Source organism: Bos indicus x Bos taurus, chromosome 7 (genome assembly GCF_003369695.1).
Source record: "Bos indicus x Bos taurus breed Angus x Brahman F1 hybrid chromosome 7, Bos_hybrid_MaternalHap_v2.0, whole genome shotgun sequence".
In the NCBI taxonomy this organism is placed as follows: Eukaryota; Metazoa; Chordata; class Mammalia; order Artiodactyla; family Bovidae; genus Bos; species Bos indicus x Bos taurus.
Genome location: NC_040082.1, coordinates 51,797,948 through 51,816,106, shown reverse-complemented (window position 1 = coordinate 51,816,106; position 18,159 = coordinate 51,797,948). Strand labels below are relative to the sequence as shown.

The window sequence follows — 18,159 nt, the reverse complement described above, 5'->3', positions numbered from 1 at the left end:
CAGGGACATTGTGGTTGTCCATAGAAGCCAATTTGGAGCCTCTGATCCCAAGAGAGCAGAACTTCTATCTTTCAGAAGCCCTGTAAAGTCACTCTGGACAGTTAATTATTTGGATTTGTGGATGATTTAGAAATTTGGATGACCAAATTTTTCTTTTAAAAATATTCACCACAGTTTACTAGATAAATAAGTAAATTTTATTTTAGTAAATTTGGAAATCATAAAAAACCAACAAAGAAATTTCTCATAAAGTTCAGTTCAGTTGCTCAGTCGTGTCTGGCTCTTTGCGACCACATGGACTGCAGCACGCCAGGCCTCCCTGTCCATCACTAACTGCCAGAGCTTACTCAAACTCATATCCATCGAGTTGGTAATGCCATCCAATCATTTCATCCTCTGTTGTCCCCTTCTCCTCCTGCCCTCAATCTTTCTCAGCATCAGGGTCTTTTCAAATGAGTCAGTTCTTCACATCAGGTGGCCAAAGTATTGGTGTTTCAGCTTCACCATCAGTCCTTCCAATGAATATTCAGGACTGATTTCCTTTAGGATTGACTGGTTGGGTTTCCTTGCAGTCTAAGGGATTCTCAAGAGTCTTCAACATCACAGTTCAAAAGCATCAATTCTTCGGCGCTCAGTTTTCTTTATAGTCCAACTCTCACATCTATACATGACTACTGGAAAGACCATAGCTTTGACTAGACGAACCTTTGTTCACAAAGTAATGTCTCTGCTTTTTAATATGCTGTCTAGGTTGGTTATAACTTTTCTTCTAAGGAGCAAGTGTCTTTTAATTTCATGGCTGCAATCACCATCTGCAGTTACTAGTGTGCTAAGTTGATTCAGCTGGGTGGTCAGACTTTTTGCAACCCTATGGGCTGTGCCTGCTAAGCTCGTCTGTCCACAGAAGATTTCCTAGGCAAGAATACTGGAGTGGGTTGCCATGCCCACCTCCAGGGGATCTTCCCAACCCAGGGATCTAACCCATACCTCTTTATGTCTCTTGCATTCGCAGGCAGACTCTTTACCACTAGCGCCTCCTGGGAAGCCCCAAAGTTACTACCGAAATCTAATTCCTGTTACTATTTTGATTTGCACTTACAAAATATATACATGTTTATGGAATTTTTTCTCTTTTCACAAAACTGATGTTAAATTCCATCTTTTGATTTTTGAACTCTTTTTTTCTTCTAATTTAAAAGAAGTATCTTACATGTTTTCCTAAGTCACTGAACCTTTTCCTACAACATATTGCTTAGAGAGTTTCATTACATTCAACAGTTGGCAAAGGCCACAAATAATTTATCAAATATATCTCATCTATATACAGGGACAGGCAAATCAAGGTTTCAACCTTTTTTCATCCAAACTTACTCTTTTCAAAACTCCAACTATTCAGTATAAGCAAAAAACTGAAACAAAAGAAGTTTTAAGTTGCATGAATTTAGAACCGTGGAAACGATAAGAGCACAGGAATATGCTCTTCATAGTATTAAATTCTGGAATTTGTACCGCTCAGTCCTTTTCACATTTGAGGATTTTTTCCAGAAATGAAATTCTTGTAAAACTGCTCTCTGAATCTCTTTAGAGAAAAAGAAAATTTCACAGTTTACAGAATTGTGAAAAACATAGCATACAAGGTTTTCTGGGGTTTTTATTGCTTCAAAAAAGTAGAAAGGAAAACTAGAGAATATTCTTTTATTAAAATATATTTAATACCTATTCAGGTATTTGTTTTAAAGAGAGAATCCCAGATTATGTTGTCAAATACAGTAACTCACAAATGATCTCCTAAGAGTTATTAAAACAAAAACTCCAAATGGTTTTAGGACTGGTGTTCATTCAACCCTTTGTTTTCATTCCTCACTGAAGAAACTATGGTTATGTGGACTTTGTTCTCGAGTGTCAATTTTAACAGAGTGTTACTATCCTTACTTTGCAAGAATTGGGTCTCGATTAATATTTAACAATAATAATAACATTAAAATATATTTGGCCTTTCTTTATTTAGTTTTCAGGAGCACAATCAAGTTTCCACTGCAAGAAGGAAGAGGTTTAGCTCATTAGGTAATATGACATTGGAGTCAGGAAGACTTGAGTTCAGAATCTAGCTCCATCTGTTATTAGTTAATCTTCAGTATTAAATTACCTTACATCAATAAACCTTAGTTGAGGGATGAATAAAATAGGGATACTATTACCTTCTCCAAAGCGTGTTTTTGTATGCATGCAACAACTTTGGGGCAATGCTTGGCATCTAGGAAGTGCAATAAAACAAACATAAACCAACAAGGCAACAACAACTAACATTAAAGTCAATTGTGTTTGGAAAGCAATTTCTTAGTGTTTTTTTTTAACCTGAATTTTGTTCATAAAGTAGATTAATGTGCCTCATAACCTCTATTTATTAAGCTAAACACTATATTTGGCTTAGCAAATGAAACATTTATCTTCAGAGAAGAAAGATAGGATTGAATACTATGAGGATTCAAAACCATCCTCATCAACATGTGTGTTAACAATTCAGGCCAATTAGCTAGAAGCCGCTGTGGTTACTTCACAAAAACAAAGACTTGCGCTGAAAACAGCAGTGCTATTTATGAATTCCATCTAAGTGTTACATGTGCTAATATTCTATTAAATTTGGCCCCTTTTCCTTATAAAAAACAGAAGTTTTACTTTTGGACAGGGACCAGGGATAACAATTGGAAGTCTATGAATGCTTTCTATTTTGGGGACCTTCAAATAGGCTTTTGTGGCATTGGTGATGATGGTAATGATACACATGTGGAAACTTTTCATCCCCCATCCCTCTAAAAACCCTGCCCAAAGTTCCTTCCATATACAGAGACACACCCACTGACTATATATGAAAGGAAGGACTCAGTGAGGATAACCAAGTGGCCTATATTTCCTTAGCACCTGAGTTAGGACTTAGACTGCAGGTCAGATCATGTCATAGTTCTTGGGCTCTGATTCACATTACTGATGGATCCTTTGGTTCTGTGGGGCCACATCTCATACAACAAAAGAATTCTGAAGAAAGGAAATCTGGATTTGCATCTCATAGCTTCTCTCAGTGGTGAGGTTAGGCTGGACACAGGTAGACAATCTGAACTTTATCCTGACAATGATTATAAATGATATAACATAAAATAATGTAACATAATATAATACAATGTAACATAATATATACTATTTTCTCTTACTATCTTACATGCTTGTGAAAATTTAAAGTATGAAAAGTCCTTTGTAACTTATAAAATAAAGTATTAAATACATATTAGTTATTGTGAAAATGCCTTTGCTTACTAATTATGTAAGAGATAAAGCAAATAATTGACGGAGCAGGGAGGAAACACTTTAAGCTACAAACTGTCCGGTTGAAATGTCACTGTGACTGCCCCCAAACCAGATAAACAGCATTAGATTTCATATAGATAGTTCATTTTTAGCAAATGCTCACCTACTGGGTTAAACTCATTTCAGCTTCCATAGTAATGAAAACTCAATGTTTCTCTAAAGAACAAAAACAAAACTTAACTGGGAAACAACTAGTGGAATGAAACTAGTGTAGTGGAATGAAAGCTGCTTCTCAAGTTGGCACAGTGGTAAAGAATCTATCTGCCTGCCAATGCAGGAGACGCAGGTTCGATTCCTGGGTCAAGAAGATCCCCTGGAGAAGGGAGTGGCAACCCACTCCAGTATTTTGGCCTGAGAAATCCCATGGACAGAGAAGCCTGGCAGGCTACAGTCCACGGGGTCACAAAGAGTTGGACATGACGGAGCACCTGAGCACGCACACACAATCTAGATTTAGTACATAATCCTCACCTGAAGTAGGAATGAGCCTTCATAGTGAAAGGGAAAGTGGCTCAGTTGTGTCCAACTCTTTGCGACCCCATGGTTTGTAGCCTACCAGTCTCCTCTGTTCATGGGATTCTCCAAGCAAGAATACTGGAGTGGGTAGCTGTTCCTTTCTCCAGGGGATCTTCCCAATCTAGGCATCGAACCCAGGTCTCCTGCAGGCAGATTGCAGGCAGAATTTTTACCATACTGTGGAACAAACCAATCACTATGTGTCTACCAAACCTTAGTAGAATTTATGACCAAAAGATAACAAGATCTAAACAAAAAGACGGACCACAGCCTTGTCTAACTCAATGAAACTAACAATGAGATCTGACAGAATGTGGTCCACTGGAGAAGGGAATGGCAAATCACTTCAGTATTCTTGCCTTGAGAACCCTATGAACAGTATGAAAAGGCAAAAAGATAGGACACTGAAAGATGAACTGCCCAGGACGGTAGGTGCCCAACATGCTACTAGAGATCAGTGGACAAATAACTCCAGAAAGAATGAAGGGATGGAGCCAAAGCAAAAACAACACCCAGCTGGGAATGATGGGACTGGTGATGGAAGCAGGGTTTGATGCTGTAAAGAGCAATATTGCATCAGATCAGATCAGTCGCTCAGTCGTGTCTGACTCTTTGTGACCCCATGAATCTCAGCACGCCAGGCCACCCTGTCCATCAGCAACTCCCGGAGTTCACTGAGACTCATGTCCATCGAGTCAGTGATGCCATCCAGCCATCTCATCCTCTGTCGTCCCCTTCTCCTCCTGCCCCCAATCCCTCCCAGCATCAGAGTCTTTTCCAATGAGTCAACTCTTCGCATGAGGTGGCCAAAGTACTGGAGTTTCAGCTTTAGCATCATTCCTTCCAAAGAAATCCCAGGGCTGATCTCCTTCAGAATGGACTGGTTGGATCTCCTTGCAGTCCAAGGGACTCTCAAGAGTCTTCTCCAACACCACAGTTCAAATGCATCAATTCTTCAGAGCTCAGCCTTCTTCACAGTCCAACTCTCACATCCATACATGACCACAGGAAAAACCATAGCCTTGACTAGACGAACCTTTGTTGGCAAAGTAATGTCTCTGCTTTTGAATATGCTATCTAGGTTGGTCATAACTTTCCTTCCAAGGAGTAAGCGTCTTTTAATTTCATGGCTGCAGTCACCATCTGCAGTGATCTTGGAGCCCAGAAAAATAAAATCTGACACTGTTTCCACTGTTTCCCTATCTATTTCCCATGAAGTGATGGGACCGGATGCCATGATCTTCGTTTTCTGAATGTTGAGCTTTAAGCCAACTTTTTCACTCTCCACTTTCACTTTCATCAAGAGGCTTTTTAGTTCCTCTTCACTTTCTGCCATAAGGGTGGTGTCATCTGCATATCTGAGGTTATTGATATTTCTCCCAGCAATCTTGATTCCACATTGTGTTTCTTCCAGTCCAGCATTTCTCATGATGTACTCTGCATATAAGTTAAATAAACAGGGTGACAATATACAGCCTTGATGAACTCCTTTTCCTATTTGGAAGCAGTCTGTTGTTCCATGTCCAGTTCTAACTGTTGCTTCCTGACCTGCATACAAGTTTCTCAAGAGGCAGATCAAGTGGTCTGGTATTCCCATCTCTTTCAGAATTTTCCACAGTTGATTGTGATCCACACAGTCAAAGGCTTTGGCATAGTCAATAAAGCAGAAATAGATGTTTTTCTGGAACTCTCTTGCTTTTTCCATGATCCAGCGGATGTTGGCAATTTGATCTCTGGTTCCTCTGCCTTTTCTAAAACCAGCTTGAACATCAGGAAGTTCACGGTTCACATATTGCTGAAGGCTGGCTTGGAGAATTTTGAGCATTACTTTACTAGCGTGTGAGATGAGTGCAATTGTGCTTGATTCATGGACCTATCATTCTAGGTTACTACTTGCATAGTAACCTAGAATGATAGGTCCATGAATCAAGACAAATTGGAAGTGGTCAAATAGGAGATGACAAGAGTGAACACTGACATTCTAGGAATCAGTGAACTAAGATAGACTGGAGTGGGTGAATTTAACTCAGATGACCATTATATCTACTACTGTGGGCAGGAATCCCTTAGAAGAAATGGAGTAGCCATCACAGTCAACAAAAGAGTCCAAAATGCAGTACTGGGATGCAATCTCAAAAACAACAGAATGATCTCTGTTTGTTTCCAAGGCAAACCATTCAATATCACGGTAATCCAAGTCTATGCCCTGACCAGTAACACTGAAGAAGCTGAAGTCGAACAGTTCTATGAAGACCTACAAGACCTTCTAGAACTAACACCCAAAAAAGATGTCCTTTTCATTACAGTGGACTGGAATGCAAAAGTAGTCAAGAAACATCTGGAGTAAGAGGCAAATTTGGCCTTGGAGTACAAAATGAAGCAGCGCAAAGGATAATAGAGTTCTGCCAAGAGAATGCACTGGTCATAGCAAACACCCTTTTCCAACAACACAAGAGAAGACTCTATACATGGACATCACCAGATGGTCAACACCAAAATCAGATTGATTATATTCTTTGCAGCCAAAGATGAAGAAGCTCTATATGGTCAGCAAAAACAAGACCAGGAGCTGACTGTGGCTCGGATCATGAACTTCTTATTACCAAATTCAGACTGAAATTGAAGAAAGTGGAGAAAACCACTAGACCATTCAGGTATGAACTAAATCAAATGCCTTATGATTACACAGTGGAAGTGAGAAATAGATTTAAGGGACTAGATCTGATAGAGTGCCTGATGAACTATGGATGGAAGTTCGTGACACTGTACAGGAGACAGGAATCAAGACCATCCCCAAGAAAAAGATATGCAAAAAAGCAAAATGGCTGTCTGAGGAGGCTTTACAAATAGCTGTGAAAAGAAGAGAAGTGAAAAGCAAAGGAGAAAAGGAAAGATATAAGCCTCTGAATGCAGAGTTCCAAAGAATAGCAAGGAGAGATAAGAAAGCCTTCCTCAGTGATCAGTGCAAAGAAATAGAAGAAAACAATAGAATGGGAAAGACTAGAGATCTCTTCAAGAAAATTAGAGATACCAAGGGAACATTTCATGTAAAGATGGGAACAATAAAGGACAGAAATGGTATGGACCTAACAGAAGCAGAAGATATTAAGAAGAGGTGGCAAGAATACACAGAAGAACTGTACAAAAAAGAGCTTCATGACCCATATAATCATGATGGTGATTATCTCTCACCTAGATTATCTCTCACAATGATCTCTCACCTAGAACCAGACATCCTGGAATGTGAAGTCAAGTGGGCCTTAGGAAGCATCACTATGAACAAAGCTAGTGGAGGTGATGGAATTCCAGTTGATCTATTTCAAATCCTGAAAGATGATGCTATGAAAGTGTTGCACTCAATATGCCAGCAAATTTGGAAAACTCAGCAGTGGCCATAGGACTGGAAAAGGTCAGTTTTCATTCCAATCCAAAAGAAAGGCAATGACAGAGAATGATTAAAGTACTGCAAAATTGCACTCATCTCACACGCTAGTAAATTGATGCTTAAAATTCTCCAAGCCTGGCTTCAGCAATACATGAACTGTGAACTTCCAGATGTTCAAGCTGGTTGTAGAAAAGGCAGAGGAATCAGAGATCAAATTGCCAACATCCACTGGATCATGGATAAAGCAAGAGAGTTCCAGAAAAACATTTATTTCTGCTTTACTGACTATGCCAAAGCCTTTGACTGTGTGGATCACAATGAACTGTGGAAAATTCTGAAAGAAATGGGAATACCAGACCACCTGACCTGCCTCTTGAGAAACCTGTATGCAGGTCAGGAAGCAACAGTTAGAACTGGACATGGAACAACAGACTGGTTCCAAACAGGAAAAGGAGTACGTCAAGGGTGTATATTGTCACCCTGCTTATTTAACTTCTCTGCAGAATACATCATGAGAAACACTGGGCTGGAGGACGCACAGGCTGGAATCAAGATTGCTGGGAGAAATATCAATAACCTCAGATATGCAGATGACATCACCCTTATGGCAGAAGGTGAAGAAGAACTAAAGAGCTTCTTGATGAAAGTGAAAGAGGAGAGTGAAAAAGTTGGCTTAAAGCCCAACATTCAGAAAACTAAGATCATGGCATCTGGTCCCATCACTTCATGTGAAATAGATGGGGAAACAGTGGAAACAGTGTCAGACTTTATTTTTCTGGGCTCCAAAATCACTGCAGATGGTGACTGCAGCCATGAAATAAAAAGACACTTACTCCTTGGAAGGAAAGTTATGACCAACCTAGACAGCATATTAAAAAGCAGAGTCATTACTTTGCCAACAAAGGCCCATCTAGTCAAGTCTATGGTTTTTCCAGCGGTCATGTATGGATGTGAGAGTTGGACTATAAAGAAAGCCGAGCACCAAAGAATTGATGCTTTTGAACTGCAGTGTTGGAGAAGACTCTTGAGAGTCCCTTGGACTGCAAGGAGATCCAACCAGTCCATCCTAAAGGAGATCAGTCCTGGGTGTTCATTGGAAGGACTGATGTCGAAGCTGAAACTCCAATACTTTGGCCACCTGATGAGAAGAGCTGACTCATTTGAAAAGACCCTGATGCTGGGAAAGATTGAGGGCAGGAGGAGAAGGGGATGACAGAGGATGAGATGGTTGGATGGCATCACCGACCCATGGACATGGGTTTGGGTGAACTTCAGGAGTAGGTGATGGACAGGGAGGCCTGGCGTGCTGTGGTTCATGGGGTCGCAAAGAGTCAGACAGGACTGAGCCACTGAACTGAACTGAAACAAGAAGAACAAAGAATGTCCTTATCATCTCCTATACAAAGGGACTATAACTCGCCAGGCTCCTCTGTCCATGGGATTCTCCAGGCAAGAATACTGGAATGGGTTGCCATGCCCTCCTCCAGGGGATCTCTCCAACCCAGGTATCAAACCCAGGTCTCCCGCATTGCAGATAGATTCTTTGCCATCTGAGCCACCAAGAAAGCCCAAGAATACTTGAGTGGGTACCCCATCCCTTCTCCAGGGGATCTTCCAATCTCAGGAATTGAACCAGGGTCTCCTGCATTGCAGGTGGATTCTTTACCATCTGAGGTACCAGGGAAGCCCATAATAAATACACAGTAGGTACTCAAAGAATTTAGTTCTTTTCTGGATAATTTTGAAAAGTAAGTTGTAAAAGTAAGTTTTCTTTTTATACTTTTATATCCTGACCATTTTAGATATTTTTGTTTTAAGAGGGTCAAGACTATTCCATTTGTTGTTGGAATAAACTGGTTTACTTGAATTATAAAGGAAACTCCATAACGACGGATGTCCTCAATTCTTTTAAAGAACAGAACTGAGTCAGCATCGAGTCTGAAAAAAAATTCAGATTGACCCAACGGAAAGTGCTCTTTTGCAAAATGACTATCTCCTAAACAAAATGCTTTTCTACTATTTCATCAGCTATTCTCTGTCATAAAGATCCTCTTGTTAGGAAAACAACATTTGAGGACATCAAGAATGTGGTTAGTGATGGCACTATGTGAACCAGGAATGGATCAATGCCACTTACATTACAGTTGACTATACAGTCAAAGATCAATGTTTCAAAGCAAGTGGATGATATAAAATAAATTTGGACAGTTAATGTTTTCAAACCATACAAATGTCCGTGGAAGTACAGTAAGCAAATGGCCAGTGACTAGCAGACCACCCTACCTGCCTACTGAGACATGTATATGAGGGTCAAAAAGCAACAGTTAGAATTGGGCATGTAACAACAGACTGGTTCCAAATTGGGAAAGGAGTGCATTAAGACTGTATATTGTCACCTTGCTTCTTTAACTTATATGCAGAATGCATTATGTGAAATGCCAGGCTGGATGAAGCACAAGCTGGAATCAAGATTGCTGGGAGAAATATCAATAACCTCAGATATGAAGATGACACCACCTTTATGGCAGAATGCAAAGAAGTAAAGAGCCTCTTGATGAAAGTGAAAGAGGAGAGTGAAAAAGTCAGGTTAAAACTCAACATTCAGAAAACGAAGATTAATGTATCTGGTCCCATCATTTCATGGCAAATAGATGGGGAAACAATGACAGACTTTATATTGGGGGGCTCCAAAATCACTGCAAATGGTGACTGCAGCCATGAAATTAAAAGACGCTTGCTCCTTGGAAGAAAAGCTATGACCAACCTAGACAGCATATTAAAAAGCAGAGACATTGCTTTGCTGACAATGGTCTGTATAGTCAAAGTTTTGGTTTTTCCAGTAGTCTAGTATGGATGTGAGTGTTGAACCACAAAGAAAGCTGAGTGCTAAAGAATTGATGCTTTTGAACTGTGTTGTTGGAGAAGACTCTTGAGAGGCCCTTGGATTGCAAGAAGATCAAACCAGTCAGTTCTAAAGGAAATCAATCCTGAATATTCACTGGAAGGACTGACGCTGAAGCTGAAACTCCAATGCTTTGGCTACCTGATGAGAAGAGCCAACTCACTGGAAAATACCGGATGCTGGAATGATAGAAGGCAGGAGGAGAAGGGGATGACAGAGAATGAGATGGTTGGAGGGCATCACCACTTCCACAGACATGAGTTTGAGCAAGCTCTAGGAGTTGGTGATGGACAGGTAAGCCTGGTGTGCTGCAGTCCATGGGGTCGCAAAAAGTCAGACATGACTGAGTGACTGAACTGAACTGAGCTAGAAATATTAATCTTGTCTCTTTACTACCATCAGGTGGTCTTGGCTAAGTCATTTAGGTTTGATTTCAAAAAATGTAAACAGAGTGAAAAATGTTAAAATATAAAATCATATACCATACTTAAAAAAGATTGGACACTGGCTTCTCTGGTGGCTCAGTGGTAAAGAACCTGCCTGCCAATGTAGGAGACCCAAGTTCCATCCCTGGTCAGGTAAGATCCCATGTACGATGGAACAGCTAAGCCAGTGCACCACAACTATTGAGCCTGTGCTACTGAGCCCACATGCCACAACTACTTAAGCACATGATCCCTAGATCCTGTCTTCCACAAGAGAAGCTACCACAGTGAGAAACCTGCTCACTGCAACTAGAGAGTAGCCCCTACTCTTCATAACTAGGAAAAAATGTCCCCCTGGCAAAGACCCTGCACACCAAAAATAAATAAAATTTAAAAAAAAAGAAGATTGGACAATGTGTGTAGCTACACCCGTCCAGATAAGAGCATTCATGTGAATCAGGCATGTTTAAGCATGCTTTTTGAGATTGGGCTCTTTTCAATCCATAGAATAAAAAAACCTGAAGGTTGCACAGTGGTGGAAGAATCAATTTCCCTTGTAGCAGGCTATTTTCCTCTCTTGTTTCAGAGTGTGGCACTGCACCCTGAGGAGCCTCAAATGTGGACAGTCTAGCTAAGAAGAGAGCTGCTGCTGCTAAGTCATTTCAGTCGTGTCCGACTCGGTGCGACCCCATAGACGGCAGCCCACCAGGCTCCCCCGTCCCTGGGATTCTCCAGGTAAGAATACTGGAGTGGGTTGCCATTTCCTTCTCCAATGCATGAAAGTGAAAAGTGAAAGTGAAGTCGCTCAGTCGTGTCTGACTCTTAGCCACCCCATGGACTGCAGCCTACTAGGCTCCTCCGTCCATGGGATTTTCCAGGCAAGAGTACTGGAGTGGGGTGCCATTGCCTTGGCTCAAATGCTCCTTCCATGCAAAATTAACTAGGGGTCAGTTCAGTTCAGTTCAGTCACTCAGTCATATCCGACTCTTTGCAACCCCATGAATCGCAGCACGCCAGGCCTCCCTGTCCATCACCAACTCCCGGAGTTCACTGAGACTCACGTCCATTGAGTCAGTGATGCCATCCAGCCATCTCATCCTCTGTTGTCCCCTTCTCCTCTTGCCCCCAATCCCTCCCAGCATCAGAGTCTTTTCCAATGAGTCAACTCTTCGCATGAGGTGGCCAAAGTACTGGAGTTTCAGCTTTAGCATCATTCCTTCCAAAGAAATCCCAGGGCTGATCTCCTTCAGAATGGACTGGTTGGATCTCCTTGCAGTCCAAGGGACTCTCAAGAGTCTTCTCCAACACCACAGTTCAAATAAGGAGTCCTTTTTACTTCATTTTTTTTAAAGCTATGGTTTATTTTTAATGACTGCTAATTATGTCTCAGGCATCTGGCTCAAAATACTGTAAATTCTAAACTTTATAGATACCTTTATTAAATGAAGTGCTTTTAAAATAAAACTTAGTCATAATTCAAATGTCTTCATTAATACAAAAAAAAAATCATACGCTCTCTGAAATTAAGATTTCGTCCTCACTTTGTTGTTAGTTAACAACCACTCAAATTCCTACTTAAGATATGCAGGAGACAAAGACTAACCAGTGGAATAGGAGGAATTTCTTCCTCCAGGTCTAGGTAACCCCAGGGAGCAGATGATGGAGAAGAAACTCCAGTAATTCCAGAGTTCCCATTTTTACAAACTGAATTATCTAAGAAATTCATAAGAATACAAGTCTGGGATCTATAACATCTTCAAAACACCTAAGTTCCTCTCTCCGTCTCCTCTAGCAGAATTACCATCATGTGGATTCTCATGTGAATTCAGAATGTTGGTTTTTAATATAAACTCTCCAGATTGGTACTGTTTTATATAAAATTACCAGCTCAATGGACATGAGTTTGAGCAAGCTCCAGGAGATGGTGAAGGACAGGGAAACCTGGTGTGCTGCAGTCCATAGGGTCGCAAAGAGTTGGACACGACCGAGCGACTTAACAACAGACTGAGTGACTGAACAATAATTGTCTTTTATATAAAATTATTGGCTTGCTATTCTTTTATTGGTAGAATGACACAATACTCTAGATTTTACAGAACGGGACTCGTTTAAAATATTCCATCTAGCTGTTTTCATTAGTATTATTGCATTAAAAAAAAACAGTTTTTGTTTTGGAAAATATACTAAAGTTAGGTATATCTGACCTGTGAATAGTTTACAGGCCTTAAATATATGGGTCAGTACTTTCATGGAAAGTACCTCTCCATGAAATGTTTATTTTTAGAAGGTATCTCTCTCCACGAAATGCTGCACAAGGAAGAGCCAGATAAGGGATGTGGGTGAGAAACACTTGCTTGGTTTACATTTTCACTGTGGTTATGCTGGGTAGCATTTTCCAAGGGAACATTTCCAGTTTGGATCAGAAGGCATGATGACAATATCACCCTCTTTTCTGAAGCACAAGCTCACAAGGCTTTTTCAGAGTCATAATGATCTCAGCAAAATTTCCTTCTTGAAAATAATACCAGTGAATAGTTTTCTAAACAGACACTGTCAAATAAACCTAGTCACATTTGGTTTTCCATCTCTGTTTTAATTGCAGTTGACTCCAGAATTAAAGCACTGAAGTAAATGATCTTAATTTCGATGCCAAACAAAGAAAGGGAACAAAGACTTTTTCCTCATACTTAGGTTTCACTGTAGCTCTATCTTTACAACTTTGATAAATGCTATAAAGGAAACAGAGAGAGTACAAGAGTAATAGCAGAGATTTAAGATATACTAAAGGAAACCGCTCCAAGGAATTACATTTTCTTAATCTTTTTTTAAGAAAAAAAATTTTTAATGTGGACCATTTTTTTAAGTCTTTATCAAATTTGTTTCAATACTGCTTTTGTTTTATGTTGGTTTTTTGGCTGTGAGGCATGTGAGATCTTAGCTCCCTGACCAGAGACTGAACCCTCACCCTGAATTTGAAGGCGAAGTCTTAACCATTGGACCACCAGGGAAGTCCCCAATAGTTACATTTAAAGCTCAAACTTAAAGTATAATAATAATCCAACCACCATTCATATTTTAAAAGGGGAAGAGCCAGAAGACTGGGCTTTCATTTAAAAACTGTATATAGCTTTAAGAAAAATACAGGTGCCAAAAATATATCCGAGTTTAGTCTAAGTCATGTGATAGCTATGTATGTTGTTTAAATGATTTTTATGAAGGATTTAAGTTGGTCACAGAGGTTAGGACTATAGGGTGCGCCTACCATACTGAGGAAAAGTAACACAAATCTGGAAGAGATATTTGTTTCTGTAGTTATTGCTAATGCATGCACCTGGTGAAATTCTTAGCAATTCAAACCGGGATTTCTCTGACTTGGGCCCAAAACTTATTCTTTAGCAGCAGACAAAAGAAGACCAAGGTCAATTTAATATCCACTGTGAGATGCAATGGCAAGTCAGAATAACAGATCTCATATTTCGTGAAAAACAATGCTTGAAGCACAGCTGCTGTAAATGAAGTAGGAGCTGCCTGTATTAAAAGCAAAGAATGAAGACCCCAAAGTGGAGGAAAATAACTTGAGTCATCAAGATAAATGCACACAGAGATTAAAAATTTACTAGAGGCATATTTCATTAACATGGAAAGATGGCCACTTAAAATTAAAAAAAAAATTATAAAACAGTGCTCAGAGTATGGCCCCATTTACGAAATTATATACCTGAGTGTGTTTATAGAAAAAAATCTACATGCCACCTGAAATGGCATATAGAAAAAAAATCTAGAAGGAAGTATTTCAAAGTACTAACAGTAATTACTTTTTGATGGTAGAGTGTGGTTGATTTTCTTACACATTTCTGCCTTATCTTTTTTTATTCTAACAATGAGGATATTATGTTTAAAATGTAAGGAAAAAAGTCTTTAAGAGGACATTTAACTGTATTGGTGAATACTGATTTAAAGCAGAATGCCTTTAATATGATAGATCTCACTTGTACTGCAAGCTAATTAATTATAAAGGATGTTTCGCAATTGTAGAATGACAGTTCAGATGGCATATTTTGTTCTTTGGCCAGCACTGAATTACTGAACAGTCAGACAAAGTACGCCCCTACAATGGTAGCAAAGAAAGGGAGATAGCAAATAATTAGAATATTCTGGAGAAAAGTATTTAATTTTTGATGGCTCAGAAAAGCATAAACATGAATGTCCAGAAAATATCATAAGGTTGTTAAACTTATGTACACTTATTTATGATTTAATATCATTTTAATTTTTAAGAACATGGAGGTTGAGAGATGCTTAACATAGATACGTGGACATATAGGTAGGAGGTGTAGCTAAGTTTCTTCAGATTAATTTCTATAGGAAATTAATTTGGTCCTAAGCACAGAAAAAGACTTCCTTGATGGCTCAGTGGGGAAAGCCATCGCATTCCACTTGCATTGCAAGAGACACAGGAGACATAGGTTCAGTCACTGGGTCAGGAAGATCCCCTGGAGGAGGAAGATGGCAACACACTCCAGTATCCTTGCCTGAAAAATCCTGTGGACAGAGGAACCTGGTGGGCTACAGTCCATGGGGTCACAAAGAGTCAGACGTGACTGAGCAACTAAGCACACACAGCACAGCAAGAAATTGTTACTCCCCTCAACTGCATGTCATTAAAAATAAAAACAATACTCAGCCATAAAATAAGTCCACATCAGTCCAACAAAGTTCTAATTTTTTCCCAGACAGATGTTTCTATGTTTTATGAAATATCGTGATTCCCAGGTTTTCTCCAAAATAATTTCTGTTTTGACCCTTTTTTTTTTTTGGCTGATGTCTAAAGAATGCACTTAGTCTATCTGGAAATTCAATGCGACCAAAGAACATATCATGGCCCCCAAAATATTCAAATAAAATTTGGGCCCAATTAGACTGTTTACCAAACCCAAAACTGAACAAGCCTAATCGCCCAAGCCTCTTTCCTCTTATGTAAAATAATTATTATGGTACTACCTGTACTCACATGATAGAATTTGGGGGGATATAAGATGACAGATAAAGAATGTAAAATGTCTTTAAGAATTATAAAAGAGTATATTAAGAACAGGTGTAATGATGGTGTTAATTATAACTCTATTGTTTTCATCATTAACTAATTTCATGTGTGTACAGCTTATATGGGAGAAGGCAATGGCACCCCACTCCAGTACTCTTGCCTGGAAAATCCCATGGACAGGGGAGGCTGGTAGGCTGCAGCCCATGGGGTCGCTGGGAGTCGGACACGACTGAGAGACTTCACTTTCACTTTTCACTTTCATGCACTGGAGAAGGAAATGGCAACCCACCCCAGTGTTCTTGCCTGGAGAATCCCAGGGAGGGGGGAGCCTGGTGGGCTGCCGTCTATGGGGTCGCACAGAGTCGGACACGACTGAAGCGACTTAGCAGCAGCACAGCTTATATACCCACTAAGGAAATTCTATATTGCTAGAATATGAAAATTGTGCTAGTCATATAAGAGCTCTACAAACAGTTGTTTTTCAATTGATTACTTCATCATGTTTGGAAAAACATTTTCACGTGGTAAGATATTAGTTGGGATGTGCAAACACAGGGAATTATAACTGACCTCTCAGAGTAACACCCAAGTATACATCTAGTTTACTTATTCCAGTAAAAAGCAACTAAGTGATTTATGTTAAAACTTCCAAGATAAATTCTGTTTTATTTTAGGTACCAACACTATGAAAAACATTGTAATAATTTTTCTATGAACGCGTGAGAAATGTAGAAAACAGTTTTGACTCTCCAGATATTTTCTAAGTACCCCGATGGAACTTGAAACATGCATGTAAAACTGAAATATGTTCTGAGGTCCCTTGAAGAAACAAGGAATATCCTATCCCAAAGTGAGAAATTAGATAATATGTGTTTATCCCAAATAAAGCAAGCTTTATGAAAGTTTAAATACCAGTCAAGATATTTAACATTACAACAAGAATGGCATTTTCAAGACAGTATTTGAGAAAAAGGTAATTAACTTTGCTTGCTAAATAAACAGCATATTTAAATAATAACATGTATATATGTTCCATATATTTTGTATTTTCTGACATCAAATTGATTCTTGAATTATTTTGTATCTAGACCCCACTAAACTAAAAATAGTTCACTTTTCTGTGGCCCTCAGCAAAGGTCATATAATCATCCAAGGTTGTAGGATCAAATCTACACATGTGTTCCCATGAGGTCTGACCACACAGCTGAAACACTGCTGACAGCTCCGTCCATGACTTACAGTGATTTGCTTCTGCTCAAACTGTGCCAACTTCACCTATAAAACTACATCCCAATGAAAATTCAAAACAAAGGAAATAAAACAATGCCCAAGATAACTGTTTTCATTGCATGAAACAGGGTCAACTACAACATGTCTTCATTTTTTTTAAAGCTTGCTGAAATTTTCTTACAAGTCAAAAGTTATCATTAAAGATTCAGCATGCAGCGTGTTATACCATTTTTGTTATGACATACAAGTCCAGCACCTCTTTCCCTGCTCTAATTTATGTAGTTGTGATAAGGCCCATGGTAGCATGACTGGATGCAGGTGTGAATCTATATATCACATGCCATGAGCATATTAAATCTATTCTTCCCATTAAGTTGCTGAAGAGCCTTCCACTATATAAACCAAACAGGACATTTAATCTCAGAGAAATTAAACTATAAACCTGATTCAAATGCATGTAAAAATTGTAAATGAAGTCGAGCAGTGTGTAAAATAAAATGCAGGGTTAAAACAAGTGTTTTTTTACATTGTAAAAAATGTTTGCACTGACAATGATATTGTTAGAGAAGAGGGAGATGGATAAAAAATAGGCCACATGCTAAATGCAATGTTACTAATGCAGTTTTACCTGCAAGGATTTTTCTGGCTTTAATTCAACAAAATCCATTATCCTGGGTGGTAATGGAGCTTTGTACTTTACTCATCTCAGGCATCTTTAGTATCCTGAGCTGCCTTAAAGCTGTGATACAGTAAAATATCAAGCAGATCCCACTAAGCATTTGTAAACTACAATAGCCCCCCATTTTGCCTACAAGCCACACACTCTCAAGCTGAGCTTTGCTCATTCACTTGTTTCATTTTGTTGTACAAGCAGGCTAATTTGGAAATGGCTAGGTTACTTGGGAACACCTAGATGTTCAAAACCATCCCACTTTCTTACTTGACCACCCAAAGAAGTAGATCCATAATATAACACTTGAGGGAACTGTAAAATGGTGCCTGGATACTGAAGGAATGAACAGCAAATAGCAGCACTAGTAAATAAAATGAATGCATTTCACCTTCCATCTCATCTGTGCTTCCTGGGACACAACACATAAACATGAAAGGGTTGGGGTAGAATTTCAAGAAAACTGATGTCTTTCAACATTCACTTGGCAAGATGCTGGACACAAAATAATACCACAAGCCACCTCCCTTTCCCATCAGTGTAAATTCGGGGCTCTCAAATCACCCCCCACAAACCCCAATTAAAAATAAAGGAAAAAGGCAGCCTATAATACAGATTGTCCTAAGT

At 39.4% G+C, this 18,159-nt stretch overlaps 1 protein-coding gene across 3 annotated transcripts in view; it reads right to left on the bottom strand.

Annotated features, from left to right (window-relative positions):
* The window catches only part of JAKMIP2 (janus kinase and microtubule interacting protein 2), a 190,768-nt gene that overhangs the window by 171,487 nt on the left and 1,122 nt on the right, over positions 1–18,159 (bottom strand). The window lies entirely within an intron of this gene.